Raw genomic sequence first — 18,402 nt, 5'->3', positions numbered from 1 at the left:
AGGAAATGGACAAATTCTTGGAAATACACAACCTTCCTATGCTAAATCAGGAAGAAATAGAACTCCTGAACAGACCAATATCAAGTAATGACATTGAAGTAGCAATTAAAAAAATCTCCCATAAAATAAAGTCCCAGACCAGATGGCTTAACAGCAGAATTTTACCAGTTCTACAAAGAAGCATTGGTACCTACACTGCAGAAATTATTCTGTACCATTAAGAAGGAAGGAATCCTTTCCAACTTTCTATGAAGCCAAGATCACCTTGATATCAAAGCCAGGAAGGAACACAACAAAAAAAGAGCAAAACAAACCAATATCCCATATCAACATATGTGCAAAAATTCTCAATAAATTCCTAGCAAACTGAATTCAGCTGCACATCAAAAAAATAATCCACCATGACCAAGTGGGGTTCATTCCAGAGATGCAAGCATGGTTCAACACACACAAGTCTATAAATGTGATTCACCAAATAAATAGAAGTGAAAACAAAGATTATATCATCTTGTCAATAGACTCAGAAAAAGCAGTCAACAAAATTCAGCACCCTTTAATGATAAGAACTCTTAACAAAATAGGCATAGCTGGAATATAACTCAAAATTATAGAAGCCATAAATGAAAAACCCACAGCCAACATCATATTCAATGGAGAAAAATTGGGAGCATTCCTGCTTAGAACAGGAACTAGACAACATTGCCCACTGTCACCATCTCTTTCAACATAGTGCTGGAAGTCCTTACCAGAACAATCAGATAAGAGAAGGAAATCAAGGATATCCTTGATTTCCTTGGGATGGGGAAAGAAGAGGTCAAACTATCACTCTTTTCTGATGATATGACCTTATATCTAGAAAATCCCAAAGGTACTGCCAAGACTTCTGGAATTAATATAAATAAATTCAGCAAAGCCTTGGGTTTCAAAATCAATGTACACATATCAGTAGCATTGCTATATGCCAAGCGTCCTCAAACTACGGCCTGTGGGCCACATTCAGGTGTTTTTCCCGGTTGTTTTTTTACTTCAAAATAAGATATGTGCAGTGTGCATGGGAATTTGTTCATAGTTTTTTTTTTAAACTATGGTCTGGCTCTCCAATGGTCTGAGGGACAATGAACTGGTCCACTGTTTAAAAAGTATGAGGACCCCTGCCATATGCCAACAGTCAAGCTGAGAATCAAATCAAAGACTCAGTACTCTTCAGAATAGCAACAAAGAAAATAAAGTACCTAGGAATATATTTAACAAAGGAGGAAGAAGACCTCTACAGGGAGAACTATGAAACACTGAGGAAGGAAACAGCAGAGGACCTGAAGAGGTAGAAAACCATACCATGCTCGTGGATCAGAAGAATCAACATTGTTAAAATGTCTATACCACTCAAAGTGATCTAAGATTCACTGCAATCCCTATTAAAATACCAACATCATTTTTCACACATATAGAAAAAATAGTTTTATGCTTCATATGGACTAAGAGAAGACCCCTATAGCAAAAGCAATCCTAGGAAAAAAGAACAAAATGGAAGGCATTAATTTACCATACTTCAAGCTATACTATAAGGCTATAGTAACTAAAACCACACGGTAATGCCACAAGAACAGGGACACAGACCTGAGGAACAGAACTGAGAACCCAGATATAAAAACATCCTCATGTAGCCATCTAATCTTTAACAAAGCAGACAAAAACATACACTGGGGAAAACAATCCTTATTCAATAAATGGTGCTGGGAAAACTAAATAGCAAAATGTGGAAGACTGAAACAGGATCCGCACCTTTCACCTCTAACAAAAATCAACTCACAGTTAATAACACACTTAAACCTAAGACATGAAACTGTAAGAATTCTAGAAGAAAACATTGGAAACACTCTTCTAAATATTGGCCTAGGCAAAGAATTTATGAAGAGACCCCAAAGGCATTCACAGCAACAATAAAAATAAATATATGGGACCTGATCAAATCATAACTTCTGCACAGCCAAAGAAAATATTATGAGAGCAAACAGACAACCTACAGAATGGGATAACATTTTCCCATGCTACACAACCAATAGATGGCTGATAAGTAGCCTCTTTTTAAAACTCAGGAAAATCAGCAAGGAAAAATCAAACAATCCTATCAAAAAGTGGACAAAGGACATGAATGGAAATTTTTCAAAAGAAGACAGAATAATAGCTCAACATCTCTAATCATCAGGGAAATGCAAATCAAAACCACAATGAGATATCACTTATCTCCAGTAAGAATGGCCTTTATCAAAAAGTCACCAAACAATAAATGCTGGCGTGGATATGGAGAGATAGGAACACTCCTACACTGCTGGTGGGACTGCAAACTAGTTCAACTTCTGTGGAAAGCAATATGGAGATACCTTAAAGTGATACAAGTTCATCTACCATTTTATCCAGCAATCCCACTACTGTGCATCTACCCAAAAGATCAAATGACACTCTACAAAAAAGACACCTGCACCTGAAGGCAGCAGCACAATTCACAATTGCAAAGTTGTGGTAACAACCCAAGTGCCCATCAATACATGAGTGGATTAGCAAAATGTGGTATATGTATACCATGGAATACTATTCAGCTTTAAGAAACAATGGTGATATAGCACCTCTTGTATATTCCTGGGTAGAGCTGGAACCCATTCTACTAGGTGAAGTATCCCAAGAATGGAAAAACAAGCACATGTACTCACCAGCAAATTGGTGTTAACTGATCAATACCTAAGTGGACATATAGGAATAACATTTATTGGGTGTCTGGCAGATGGGAGGGAGGAAGAGGGGATGGGTATATACATACATAATGAGTGCAATGTGCACCATCTGGGTGATGGTCACACTTGAAGCTCTGACCCAAGGGGGAGGGGAGCATGGGCAATATACGTAACTTTAACATTTGTATCCCCATCATATGCTGAAACTAAAAAGTAAATAAATAATTATTTTTAAAGTGGGCAAAGAACATGAACAGAAATTTTTCATAAAAAGAATAATGGCCAACAAACATACCAAAAAAATGCTCAACATCTCTAATCATCAGGGAAATGCAAATCAAAACCACAGTGAGATACACTTATCCCCAGTGAGAATGGCCTTTATCAAAAAGTCCCAAAACAATAAATGTTGGCATGGAAGCAGAGAGATAGCAACACTCATACCTTGCTGGTGGGACTGCAACCTATTGGTACCTCTGTGGAAAGCAATATGGAGATACCTCAAAGAGATACAAGTAGAACTACCATTTGATCCAGGACTACCTTTACTGGGCCTCTACCCAAAAGAACAAAAGACACTGTATAAAAAAGACATCTACACTCGAATATTTATAACAGCACAATCCACAATTGCAAAGATGTGGAAACAACCGAAGTGCCCATCAATACATGAGTGAATTTAAAAAAATATAATATATGTACACCATGGAGTTATATTAAGCTACAAGAAATGGTGGTGATATACCACCCCTTGTATTATCCTTCATAGAGCTGGATCCCATTCTACTAAGAGAAGTATCCCAAGAATGGAAAAATGAGCACCACACGTACCCACCAGCAAATTGGCTTCACTAATCAACACCTAAGTGCACATATAAGAATAACATTTATTGGGTGTAGGGCAGATGGGAGTGGGGAAGAGGAAATGGGTATATACACACATAATGAGTGTAATGTAAAATATCGGGGGTACAGAGACACTTGAAGCTCAGCTTGGAGGGCTACAGCAAGGGCAACATATGTAGCCTAAATATTTGTACCCCAAAAATATGCTGAAATTACAAAAAAAAAAACAACTAAAAAATCATATATAAACGCCAAAGGTCAAGAGCTACTGAAAAGAAAGTCACAAACCAGAAGCAAATGCCATTTGCCCTCAAAAATTGTCATGGTATAAGATAAATTTGCCTGAATTATAGATAGAAGTATTTATGATATTGGATTCTGAGATTTGGGTCTGTAGTTCTATAGTAGACATGGCATTTGAAATGCTTTGCCTTTATGTAAGTGAATATCAACACACACATACCCACACAAACAGACACACATACACTCAGAAACAACCAGATTAGAACGCAGGGTAAGGGTCATCAGGCAAGGAGGGTGAGATAAAAAAGAGGAGACATTGAGAACATTAGGAATGGGCAATGACAAAGGGCCCTAGAAGTCAGGGCAACAGGGAGGGAGGAAGGCTGACTGGGTGGGTAAACCAAAACACTCCTTCTGTGTTAAAGCAGACTAGAAGCTAAGAGATTATATAATACCACCCTCTTATATTACAGATATGGCAATAGAGGATAAAAAGGTGAAAAGAAATTCCAGAATCACATGGGGGCTTTTCCAAGGTGGTCTGAAGGAAGAGGAAGACACAGACAGCAGGTGAAAGTCAGGGAGGTAAGAGAAAGTCTAGAAGTCAAGGCTGCAGCAAGCACAGGAAGCGAGGTATAAGGTTCAGGGCTATGGGAGGCACATTTTTTTTCTCTGAAATGCCATTTGGATGAGGAAGAGATTTGTCAGTTTGAAGAGAGGAAGTCACCACAAGCTACTGAGAAAAACGTTTGCTGAAATCAGAGATCAAACACCAGCGCTGCGAGTCACAAGCTCCATCTCCCAGTGGAATGCTGCTTCTGCCATTTCAGTTGTTGGCAGTTCTCTTCCCAGGTGGTGACAGTGAGGACGGTAAGAGTCACTCTGGCAGCTCCCAGCACTGGTGCAGGGGTCTTGGGTAAAAGCATGCTGCACTCACCCAGCTGCACTTGGACATGAAGGGTCTGAGCCCTGCTGTCTCCAGCCCTCTTCTGCCTTTCTGGGTGTTGGGGTTGGAGCCTGTGACATTGGGGCAGTCAAATGTGTCGCGCTGTATGTGTTCTTCAGAATCAAGTTCTTGCCTCTGGATCTTTTCCATTTCCATTCTCTCTCACTCCCTCCTTCTTCTCCCTTTCTCTTCACTATCTTGTTCTTCCACCCCTCACAGCCTTCCAGGGACCAACCTCTTTCCAGGTCATCCAGATCTCGACCTTTGCCAACAGCACCTGGGCACACAATCAAGGTTCAGGCTGGTTGGATGATTTGCAGATTCATGGCTGGGACAGTGACTCGGGTACTGTAATACTCCTGAAGCCCTGGTCGAAGGGCAACATCAGTGATGAGGAATTTGCTGAGCTGGAGAAGATAATCGGAGTCTACTTATATAGATTTACTCAACATATACAGGGGCATGCCAGTCAATTCCAGCTGAAATGTGAGTCCACTCCCCCAAACTGGGAAGACCCTCAAGGACTTTCTTTTCTCTGTTTGCAAGCTGCTAATCCCTCTGATCTCTCTCCCTGCCTTTCTGCTTTACCCAACTGCATGCACACAGTCTTCTAGAACAGTCTCTCACTGAGTCCACACCTCCACACTGTATTCCAGATTCTGGTTGCTTCTGACTCTTCTCTGACAGATTAGGGCTCTTCATTGGTATCCAACTCCTGCTTTGTCTTATGTAGACCTTGTCCTCAAGGGCCCTTGCTTTTACCCTGTGCCTGAGTGACCTACAGTGTGGCTTCCTCTTCTGATCCGTCTCTGCAGTTGTCTCCTCCCTAGGCCTCCTCTTGTTGCGTTGCCCTGGCTCACACTGAAATGCTGCACTCTGGACTGCATCATGCTCTGCCTCCCACCCACCCCCACTACTACCATAACCCCATTCATGACACTCACACCTTTACGAATACTCTCTTTTGTGAAAATCTCTATGTGCTGTAATTAGCGTTTGGATTGTCATTTAACATCCAAGAACTTTATTCCCACGTAAATAAAAAATACTAGATGTTTTCCTCATGGCATTGTTTATTTATGTTTAATAACTTGTTGTCTGTTTTCCTTCTACCTAGACCCCTTTGAGATTCAGGCCAGAGCAGGCTGTGAGCTACGTTCTGGGGGTTCCATAGTAAGCTTCTTGAGGAAAGCTATAGGAGGATTGGATTTCCTGAGCGCCGGAAAAGACACATGTGTGTCCTACCCAGAGGGAGGTAGCAGGGCACAGCATGTCTGCAAACTAATAATGGAGCATCACGCTGTCATTAGTGTTGTGCTGAAGCTCCTCTTTGACACCTGCCCCCGATACCTCTTGGGCGTCCTTGATGCAGGGAAGGCAGAGCTGCAAAGGCAAGGTTAGTCCTGCTCTCTATTTCACTTCCCATGACCTCCTCTAAGCTCAAGAGTAGGATGGTACCAAAGAGGATATGGACTTAATAAACAAGTTATTTGGATCCCAAAGCACTGGGAAGGGGTCACAGTCCAAGCTTGTGGGCTTCTGAGTCCCTGTGATCTGAGTTTGAGTCATGACACGACACTTTCACTGCTCCTTCCTGCCCCAGTGAAGCCCGAGGCCTGGCTGTCCAGTGGCCCCAGTCCCGGGCCTGGCCGTCTGCTGCTGGTGTGCCACGTCTCAGGATTCTACCCAAAGCCCGTGCGGGTGAGGTGGATGCAGGGAGAGCAGGAGCAGCCGGGCACTTGGCACAGTGACCTCCTGCCCAATGCTGACTGGACATGGTATCTCCGAGCAACCCTGGATGTGGCGGCTGGGAGGCGGCTGGCCTGTCCTGTCGGGTGAAGCACAGCAGTCTAGAGGGCCAGGACATCATCCTCCACTGGGGTGAGAAAGGGCTGGGCCTGGCTGGACATGGGAGGAGGTGGTCCTCAGGCAGAGAGGCAGGCACTGGGGAAGGATGGGACTTGACAGATGAAAGAGTGAGAGAAAGACATTGATTCATTTCTGGAACCCCAATCGCAACAGGATTAAAAATAGAGGAGTCAAGGTAAAAAAGAAATAAGAATGAAGGACTCACAGATTATGTGAGTTGGAGCTAGAGGGATCAAAAGATAGATGGATGGCCTCAGCAATGTGGGAAAGGGAGTTGGAGATGACCATACATTGGAAGCAGCTGTTTGGAGGTACTGACAGTCAGGTGGGGAAAGGATGGCCAGGGGATTCAGTGGGTGGGATTTGAAGTGACATCCTTTTGTCCTCTCCCAATTTCCAGGACACCCCATGTCCGTTGGCTTGATCTTTTTGGCAATAATCATGCCCTCCTTGATCGTTTTGCTGTGCCTTGCATTATGGTATATCAGGCACCGGTGAGTTGTTTTTGTTTGTTCCTTTTAATCTTTCTTTTATGTCCACTCTCTCCAACTTTTTCCATCATTTTATCTATTTCATTGCCTTATCCTCAAACTTTCTACCAAACCCTTCCCCCCAACTTCCATCTCCTTTATGTGGAGATATATTTTTTAATCCTGTTAAATATACATAGCAAAATTTTCCATCTTTATCATTTTAAGTGTGCAGTTCAGTGGAGTTAAGCGCATTCACATTTTATGCCAGCAATCTCCAGAACTCTTCCATCCCTCAAAATAGGAACTCTTTTCTTGTGGAACAGCAATTCCCCATTTCCCTCACCCTACTCCCCTGGCCATGGCTAAGATCATTCTAATTTCCGTATCTGTGAATTTGACTACTCTGGGTACCTCATATAAGTAGAATCATACTGTAATTGTCTTTTTTATCTGGCTGATTTCACTTAGCATGAGGCCCTCAAGGTTCATCTATGTTGTAGCATGTAACAAGGTTTCCTTCCTTTTAAGTCCTAAATAATACTCCATTGTAGGTAAGTGACACATTTAGATCATCCATTCATCCATCTATGGACATTAGGCTTGTTTTACCTTTAGGTATTGTGAATAATGTTGCTATGAGCATGGAAGTACAAATACCTCCTTATAAACAGCTCTTTGTCCTTGTGGTTTTAACAGATCATTTCAGGATAACCCTTGAGCCCCTATCCTATTTCCTCTCCTATTTGAAATAAGCACCAAGAAGTCTAGAATCCCAAGATGTGAACCCAGGTGTCACTCTCAACATATTTCATCAAATTATCATCATATTTTATCAAAATGGAGTGTTCATAGATTTTAAGAAAAATTATGACTTAAACACCATCAGAAAAATTATTTAAAACTGTCAATTTATTACATTAGTGTAGCAATAGTATGATCTATGTGTTATATATTAAAATGTGAGAAAGAATGTCTCAGAATAAATGAAATATGGTAGATACACTTAATGGTGACTTCTCTTTGGCTTTCTATTTAAAACTTTTCGTTTTCTGCTTCTACTTAAATATAAATTTATCAAAATAACATAAATATAATTATGCTGGGATAATTGTATCACACAGATGCAATGCATTTTTTTATATAATTTATCTGTCTCTGCCTGGATGACTTTCCATCCCTCAAAGCCCAGCTGAGAAGCTTCTTCCTCTAGGAGGCCTTTCACAGGGTTATAATGGAAATAACCCTCCCTTGTCTCGTAGCACCAAGAGAACCACTTACTCTGCACCCACATCATTGCAGTTATTTTTGTTTTTCTTCCTTTTCTACTTAGAAGTTCCTTGATCCCAGTTTGTGGATCCCTGCCAAGATCTCTTACCTGCAAATGCATTTTCTAAGTAAAAATTAACTGAGTTGTTGACTGGCAAGTTCATGGTCTTCTTTAAAAGTTATCTCCTTTCTTCTTTTTCTCTATTTAGTTGCTATTCTACATCTTCCTCTTATTACTAAAATATTTTCCACTTAGCCAAAAAATCTTATGCTTTTCTGGCTTCTGCTCTGAACTCCTCTGGAGAAAACCACCCTTGTCCTTACTGCAACTATAGTCTAACTTCAAAGAGTCATTGGAATGGAATCTTGCTTCTCATTTATCCAGGGAGAATGAGTGAGAGGCAGGGTAGGTAATGAGTAATCATTCAGGGAGATTGTGACATATTCACGGAAAAGGATTAAGAGGGCTGTTCCTGCCCTCAGGGTCTTGATTGATATCTGTGCTGTATCATTCAGTTATATTTTTGATTTAAATTTAACTTTATGCATTTTTGTTTATTCTACACTTTTCTAGAATAGTCCATTTAAAACATCCTAATTTTTTTTATTATAATAGTAGGAGGAAGGAGGATTTGAAGATTTATATTTATAGAACTTACAAAGAGAGGTCAGGGGAAACAGTAATTTTGAGGAAGTTGCTGGTTCTAGAAGCAACTCTCTGATCTGTAAATTTTAGGAAAATATGGTCTTTATGGTTTGAGAAGTGTAGGAAATGGTTGAAATCACAGCTACCCCCTTTTATTATTATAACTGGTTACTCCTCAGGAATATGTTTAACTGGCCCCCGTCTTATACAGTAGCCATGCTATTGCTGTATGCTTGTGAACCATGCAATGTGAAACATGAGAATATGAACCATGAACTAGCTGCAGCAATAGCACCTGGAAGCTTGCTAGAAAAACTCACTGCTATCCCCCAACCTACTGAATCAGAAAATATGGGAATAGGAACAATTTATATGTTTTAACAAGGCTTCTAGTTGATTCTGATTTATATTTGAGTTTGAGAACCCTGTTCTAATAGTTTCTCAGCCTGGCATCTACTCACATTTTGGACCAGATAATTTTTGCTGAGGAAGCTGTTCTGTGCACTGTAGGATGATTGGCAGCATCCCTGGCCTCTACCCAGTAGAAGCCAATAGTATCTCCCCAGTTGTGACATCAAATATAACCTCAGACATTGTTAAAATGTTCCCTAGGGGCACAAGTTGACACCAGATGAAAACCAAGATCTAAGAAAATGATCATAATATCATATCCCTGTGTAGCCAAAATAATTGCCTTATAGCCTATATCTGATGTGATTTGGCCTCATCCAACTGAAGTTTAGGATTTACGTTTGGGCCCTGAGGAAAGAAGAGTTCTCACTTTGGCTGCTATGGTGTGTGCAACGTGCAAAATTGCTATTGAATTTTGTTTCACAGGAAAATCTGGCCCAGGAATGAAGCACACAAATAAAGAAAACAGATAAAAGAGCAAATGATAAGGTAACAGGGCCAAAGCCTGAATCATCTATACCGGAGACTTGAACTACCTCTGGATATTTTAGTTACATGAACCTAATAAGTATCGTTTTTCCTTTAAACCAATTGAGTTTGTATTTTTAATTGCTTGAAAATTCTGATATTGCTGTGATCACTGATATCTTGCACCAGATTGTTCACATTTTTCTTATGTGTTTCCTCTGTTTTCTTTGCTCCTCTTATTCTTTCTCTTCCCAAATTATCATCCCTCAACAGTGGTTTTTTGAACTCACGATTTTCCTATAGGTATTCTTACCTTAAGAAACCTTAATTTACCCATGACTTTAAGACCTCTGCATGAACGACTTTCAGAAACAGATCTTAATACAGAAAATACAAGGGCTTCCAAACTATTTTTGTTTGAGAATGTACGTTCATGTAGATTTGTGTGACTTTTGCAAATACATAAAATACAGTAGTTTGCCCTTTTCTGTGGTAGGTATGTTCCAAGACCCCCAGTGGGTGCCTGAAACCAAAGAAATTACCAAATGCACTTGCTATCAGTTGGAACACGTTTCTGTTGATGTCTTCCACCGAAAAATATAATGCCTTTTTCATCTTAACCAAGAAGGGATCATGAGCTTTGACAATAACCTTTGAAGTTTGAGGTGTAACTGCAAAACAGGCATGAATTTTATTCTTCTTCACAATTTTATGGATAGAAGATTCATTCTTACTGAAAATCTTAGAAACCTCAGCATACATCTTTTTTCTTTACTTGATAAGTAAAGAACTTTCACCTTTTCATGTAAAGGAAGCACTTTGCAGCCTTACTTTGGCATATTCAAGAGTTTGACTACAACTGTGTACGAGGGGTTATGGAACTCTATATTTTGATGGTGGAATTTTAATGTGGGCTTATAAATTTGTCAAAATTAATGGAACTGTAAAATTAAAATTTATATGCATTTACTAAAAAATGTTCATAAATAAAATTGACTTAAAATTTTTTAAATGAAACAAAAAATGAAAACAGTACAAAGAAAAACAATGGGGACAGATTGAGGAAGGAAACTTCAGGAGGTGGAGAAAATTTCATTTGTTTTCTCCCCCACAAATTTAAAAACTGTTGCCTGTCTCATATTCAGTGCTTAACAAATGTTAGTTGAATTAGTAAATGAAACCTAAAGGGACTAAAATCTAGCCAACAGTATCTCAGACAGTACAGCCCTTTAGGAGATTTACATCCCATATATAGCACATTTGTTTCCTTGATTCCACACCAATCTGAGGACCAACTCTGTTGCTTCTTTTTCTTAATCACTCTGGGACATATCTGCCCTGCTATCCTTCAAACATACATGACTTGCACACTCTCTCTCTATTTGTGTTTGTAACGAGTTGGATGGTTTTGGCGCTCTGTTTCTAGAAAATAAGTATGTCCAGGACAAAGGTACACTTTTACTTTAAGGTTTAGGGAGAAATGCGGGGAGTCAAAAGAGGTTGGAATTTCTCATCTAAGTAAGAAGCATTTAAACAAGAGGGAAGTATCAATGTTTCAAATGCTGCAACAATGTCAGGAAGGAATATAAGAGGACAAAACTACCAATGTGATAGTTAATCCAACTTATATATGATACTTTCTGTTTTGTTTTATTTTGTCTTCTGTTTTGCTGAGCACATATTACATACAGGAAAGGCACCATTATCACAATTCTTGTTCCCAAGGAACTTAAAAATGGAAAAAGGAAGACAGACCCAAGTAGCTGCAAAGCAGGAGAGGAAGTTATACATGCACACAGCAGAGTAGTGTGAAGTGCTCTTTGGGTTCAACGAGGGAAAGACCGATTCCTTCTTAGGGGTCAAGAAAGATCGTGTGAGGAAATTACATTAGAAATGGGCTTTGAAGGATGACTACTATTGAAAAAATGTAAATAATTCAAATGGAGAGTACAAGGGATGGCATCACTGTGCTGTCCTAGGCTCCTGGACTGCTGGGCTCCTATTATAATGGGGGAGGCATGGGGAGGAATCTAATGGGATGTCCTGATCAGAGCTGTGGAAGAACAGAAATCAGAGAAGCCCCTGGGTAAGTTGCACATGGTGACTGAGGATAAGGTGGAGTGGTCAAGGCAGCAAAGTTAAGAGAGGCAAATACGGAACATGGAATAAGAAATTGGAAAGATGAATTCGGATCTGATGGGTACAATGCACACTACCTGGCTGAAGGGCACACTTAAAATGTCTACTAAACTACAAAAACAAATGAAGTGGCATAAACATATGTACCCCATAAAATTCTGGAGTGAAAATAAAATAAATACAATAACTATGTTTTCTGTGTCAAATTTCATTTCATCTAATATTAATGTAAACATACTAGGTTTATTTTGATATATTTTTCCAGTCTTTTTTGTTCACAGCTCTGTGACCTTATGTTTTCAGGTATATGTCTTTTAAATACCAGAATTTTGTGCTTTTTTTAATCTGGAAAAAAAATGGAAAGAGAGGAGGAAATGCAAGGAACTCATAGCAGCTCTTAAACCACAACACAAGACCTATTAGAAGCATCAGGGGCACTGTCACTGCCAAGGTGTCCAGTTTAAGGGAAAGTACTATCCTGCAGATATTGGAGACATACAGGCATGTCACTTTAAACCCACTGCTGATCCTGCTCTATCTACTGATTTCCCTACTTGCCTTGTGCATTGGATATATGTCACATCAATCATCCTATTTCAGTCACTCTATTCCCATCCCAAGTCAAGAAAGGATTCCCTATCTCCCCAACCCAAGTATGTTGTGTCCATGTGTCCCTCATGTCCCCCTCCTCCATTCCTTTAATTACCTGTATTCATTCCTTCCTCACATCCCTCACCTAGATCTGATATTGTCCAACTCTCCTTATCTCAAGGACCCCTACTAACACTTCCCACATCCAGTCTCACCCCAGTGGAGGATGATGACCTGGCCTCCTGGTCTGCTGCCGTTCACTTGACAAGACAGGACAGCTGCCTCCTCAAGTGCAACATCCAGAGTCACCTACAGATGCCATCTGCTGTTGGCAATAGTAAGACTATCATCTCGTTTAGTTCCCAGTTGGTCCTACTCACACCACAACCATGTCACACAAAGAGGTTTTGCTTAGAAACTGGAGACATGACAAACCAGCAATCACCAGCCAGTCCCAAAGGTAGGATGACTGCACAGCCAGGCCTCTGGTCTCAGTGCAGAGAACACAAAGGTGTTCAGATGAGGACACTTACACACAGCACAGGGGCACATATATCCACATTCCTATGCACAGTTATCTTTTTCCCTCCTCTAGGAAACCATCACCCAGTAACCTGTCTCCTGGTCCTTTTTCTTGTCCTATCTTTGAAGGAGGTGGGGAGAAGGGGTGGATTTGAATAGAAAAATCTCAGAAGAAGGGGTTACACTGACCTTCCCTCTGGAGGTTCATCTTTTCTGCGTCCAGGAGACCCAAGAGAAACCAGAAGCATGTGTTTCTTACAAGCCTATACACTGTTTCCTGTTTCACAGATATCTGGGCCCTACTCCCACCCTCTAGAGATGGCACTCATGATGTGTTTTGTAAACTAAGAAAGCTGCCTGGATGAAGATTTTTGGACTCTATCTAGAGTGCAGCTCACAGTCATCTTTTGTGTCTATTACACAGGAATCTGGGGGAAGGGAGATATGAAAAAGTAATTCAGATTAAAAAATAAGAGCAATGATATGAAAATCTAGTACCTTATGAGGAAGTGGACCAAGAAGGTTTCATATGGTCTTGAGAGTGATCCAAAGATATATATCACATGAGGAATAGAGAAAAACTATAGAGAAAAAATGTAGACTGTCATCTAGACACTGGGATATAAATGTCATCAGAATAGATAAAATCCAGGATGTTACAGTGCTTATATTTTAGAAGACAAAGGCAATAAATATATGAAAATAAATAAGGTAATTTTGAATAAATTAATTATTCAAGATAATCAAAAAGTATTAGAATAAAATATGACTGAGGTAAATTGTGCTACTTTACTTAGAATGATCATCAAAGGTCTGTCTGAGGAGATGACACTTGTGCTGAGAAGCAGTTCAACATAAGTGAGGGACAGAATGAAATCTAGCATCACAGAGCATAATATGCAATGGCAGAAAGATTGGACACAGTGACAGAGAGGTCAGTGTAGCCATATCAAGTTTTCAAGAATCATTGTGACCAAAAAACTACAGTCATGGGGCAAAATCTATTCCAATGGGAAACATCAGAAATATATTTTTACTACACACCTTACACCACAAACTGAACGGTCGCTACTTCAGCCTCTTCATTTTGATAAAGGCATACCCTGTGGACTTACACTATGTGATGAAACCCTGACATTCATCATTTATTACTCCAAACAACCCCTTAAAATTCCACCTTCCCCTCTGGACTATAGTGGCTCCCTCTAGATAGGCTGTCTGAATACGTTCTATGGAAGGTGGTGGACTCTCAACAGTGGAAAGGCTGGCCTCAATGCCTGACTACAGGTAAGAGTACAACCTGGATATGTGATTATGGAACCTTCTCTGATAACCTGAAAATGCCCAGCTTGGAGTTATAAAGTTCCACTAAAAAATCTACATAATCTGCTCAATTATCCCATCCAAGGGAGAAGGTTGACTGAAGATCTATGTGAACTCTGCACCCAAACAGCTTTCTGTTTTCCCAAAGGGTCAATCAAATGCATTTCAATTAATTAGATAATTTAAGAATGCACATTTATAGAACTTAAGAAACAACAAACCAAAAATAAAAATGATAACAACAATAGTAAACCAAAATAACAAAGTGAGCAAAAACGTAGCTTAACTGACATCTAATCACTCTTTTCCTTCATTGCCTTAGCACTAGCTCTGCACATTACCATAGTCCTCAAACCCCGTGTCCTCTTCTTTCTCAGAATATGAATTTCTCCCTTAAATATGGCCATCAAAAAAGACACACAGAGACATACACAATCTCAGGGAAATAGGAATGCCAGTCAACCTTGTTGACAAGGTTGACAAGAGACATCTCATATGTTATTATTATTTTTTCTGCATTTCCCTGAAGGGCAATTAACACCCCAGTCACTGTGAAGTCTGAGGAACTCACCTGTCTCCTACCCCCTTGGTTAGAGATAAAAGGAAAGAGGAAAAGTTTTAATAAGAGCACTATCAAATGATGCAGGGACGTCAAAGATGGAATAGAATAAGGCAATATCACTTGATCTGACACTGAATTTATCTGTCAGCATTTATTGGGAAACATTACCTTCAGGCAGAACCACTTACATAATTTGTGCAAAATGAAAATGCGGTGTCTCTTTTTGGAAAACTATTAAGGATTTCAGGATGACAATAGTGGTGCATTGAACCTCGCATGCGTTCTTTCAGAGCACCAGGTCCTGTGTGCATGCACAGATCACGAGCTTATAAAGCTGGCCCTGAATTCAGACAAGGCTCTTGATCATGAATACAGACACAAACACTTATATCCTCCTTTCATACAACTCAATGAAGAGAAAAGAGCAAAAACCTAAATAGCTGCTTTCTCAGAAGGAAGATATGAGTGTATTTATGAAGATGATTTCAATTTTGGAGAGTACAGATAAGCTTTCAATTAGGTAATCCTGGGAAGCTTCCCTGAGAATGAGGCATCTGAATCATAGTTTAAAGGATCAATAGTGAAGCACTGGGAACATGGGGAGATATAAAGTTCAAATTTGAGCTGTGAGAAAAGATGATCCTAATCTCAGGAAGGAAAATTAGACAGGAATGGTGAAGGAAAAAAGAAGATAGAAAATAGAAGAAAGAGTTAATTAGAGGTTGAAGAAACAAAGAACACAGAAAGGCTTACCATTGGTTTTTAAACCATGAGCCAACTACAATCAACATGACCAGGGTAACCACAGCCCTGAAACAGATCAATATCAAGAGGATGGAGTATCCACCTGGTTGGTGATAAAATACAAATGTCAACCCATAAAATACTCTCTGTCCCACCACAGCTAAGTGTTTTAATTTCACAAGGTTGGGGCATTCTAGAGTGCTCATATGTACTTTCTGGAGCCTTCATTTTAATTACTCTCCAACCCTCTTCCATCAAATAAACAGTTCATCCCTTGTTTTCTCTGTAGTACCTCTCATCCCCTACTTTCCTTCAAATTTAATTATTGTCATTCTATACCCTTCTTCGTGTGGATTCTCCCAATTTTACCATTCTTTTTTAATAATAATAACTATCATTTATTAACGCTTACCATTTTGGACCCTTTGCTAGTTGCTTTCCATACACTCTCTCACTCTCTTTTTTTTTATTTCGGCATATTATGGGGGTACAGATTTTAAGGTTTCAATAAATGCCCATTCCCCCCTCACCCCACAAGTCTGAGTCTCCATCATGACCATCCCCCAGATGGTGCACATCTCACTCATTATATATGTATATACCCACCCCCCTTCCCCTCCCACATGACCAATACCCTATTACTGTAGTACCTATGTGTCCACTTAGGTGCTGCTCAGTTAATACCAATTTGCTGGTGAGTATATGTGGTGCTTGTTTTTCCATTCTTGGGAAACTTCACTTAATAGTATGGGTTCCAGCTCTAACCAGGAAACTATAAGATGTGCTATATCACCGTTGTTTCTTAGAGCTAAATAGTACTCCATGGTATATATATACCACATTTTTTTAATCCATTCTTGGATTGATGGGCACTTGGGCTGTTTTCACAGCCTTGCAATTATGAATTGTGCTGCTATAAACATTTGAGTGCAGGTATCTTTTTTGGACAGTGTCATTGGATCTTTTGGGTAGATGCCCAGCAATGGGATTGCTGGATCAAATGGTAGATTCACTTGTATCGCTTTAAGGTATCTCCATATTGCTTTCAACAGAGGTTGAACTAGTTTGCAGTCCCACCAGCAGTGTAGGAGTGTTCCTCTCTCTCCGCATCCACGCCAGCATTTATTGTTCGGAGACTTTTTGATAAAGACCATTCTCACTGGAGTTAAGTGATATCTCATTGTAGTTTTGATTTGCATTTTCCTGATGATTAGAGATGTTGAGCATTTCTTCATATGTTTGTTGGCCATACTTCTGTCTACTTTAGAAAAGTTTCTGTTCAAGTCCTTTGCCCACTTTATAAGAGGGTTATTTGATTTTTTCTTCGTGATTTTCGTGAGTTCTAAGTATATTCTAGTTATCAGTCCCTTATCGGATGCGTACGATGCAAAAATTTTCTCCCATTCTGTAGGTTGTCTGTTTACTTTCATGACTGTTTCTTTGGCTATGCAGAAGGTTTTTAGTTTGATCATGTCCCATTTATTTATTTTTGTTGCTGCTGTGATTGCCTTTGGGGACTTCTTCATAAACGCTTTGTGTAGGCCAATGTCTAGCAGAGTGTTTCCAACTTTTTCCTCTAGAATTCTAATAGTTTCATACCTTAGGTTTAAGTCTATTATCCAGCGTGAGTTGATTTTTGTGAGAGGTGAAAGGTGTGGGTCCTGTTTTAGCCTTCTACAGGTGGCTATCCAGTTTTCCCAGCACCATTTATTGAAGAGGGATTCTTTTCCCCAGCGTATGTTTTTGTGTGCTTTGTCAAAGATTAGATGGCTATATGAGGATGGTTTTATATCAGAATTCTCACATCTGTTCCACTGGTCAATAATCCTATTTTTGTGCCAATACCATATTGATTTAATTACTACAGCTTTGTAGTATAGTTTGATATCTGGCATATTAATGCCTCCCATTTTGTTTTTGTTGCCTAGAATTGCTTTTGATATTCGGGGTCTTCTTTGGTTCCATACGAAGCATAAAATTATTTTTTCTATATCTGTGAAGAATGCTGATGGGATTTTAATAAGTATTGCATTGAATCTGTAGATCAGTTTGGGTAGTATAGACATTTTGATGATGTTGAGTCTGCCGATCCACGAGCATGGTATGGATTTCCATCTGTTTACATCCTCTGCTATTTCCTTCCTCAGTGTTTCATAGTTCTCCCTGCAGAGGTCTTTTAGCTCCTTGGTTAAGTATATTCCTAGGTACTTTAATTTCTTTGCTGCTATTGTGAAGGGAATTGAGTCTTTGATTTGGTTCTCAGTTAGATTGTTGTTGGCGTATATGAATGCCTCTGATTTCTGTGTATTGATTTTGTATCCTGAGACTTTACTAAATTCATTGATCAGTTCCAGGAGTTTCTTGGTTGAATCCTTGGGGTTTTCTAGATATCATATCATATCATCAGCAAACACTGAAAGTTTGATCTCTTCTGCCCCTATTTGGATACCTTTGATTCCATTTTCCTGTCTGATTGCTGTAGCCAGGACTTCCAGCACTATGTTGAACAGAAGTGGAGATAGTGGGCAGCCTTGTCTGGTTCCTGTTCTAAGTGGGAATGATTTCAATTTTTCCCCATTCAGTATCATGTTGGCTATGGGTCTGTCATATATGGCTTGTATCAT

The 18,402-nt window shown here is 39.7% G+C and overlaps 1 pseudogene; it reads left to right on the top strand.

The window, feature by feature from the left end:
- Positions 1–4,599: 4,599 nt before the first annotated feature.
- LOC105862419 (T-cell surface glycoprotein CD1b-like) lies at positions 4,600–7,131 on the top strand (annotated as a pseudogene).
- The last annotated feature ends 11,271 nt before the right edge of the window (positions 7,132–18,402 follow it).

This window comes from Microcebus murinus, chromosome 2 (genome assembly GCF_040939455.1).
Source record: "Microcebus murinus isolate Inina chromosome 2, M.murinus_Inina_mat1.0, whole genome shotgun sequence".
NCBI classification, from domain to species: domain Eukaryota; kingdom Metazoa; phylum Chordata; class Mammalia; order Primates; family Cheirogaleidae; genus Microcebus; species Microcebus murinus.
This window is presented reverse-complemented; position numbering and strand designations above follow the sequence as displayed.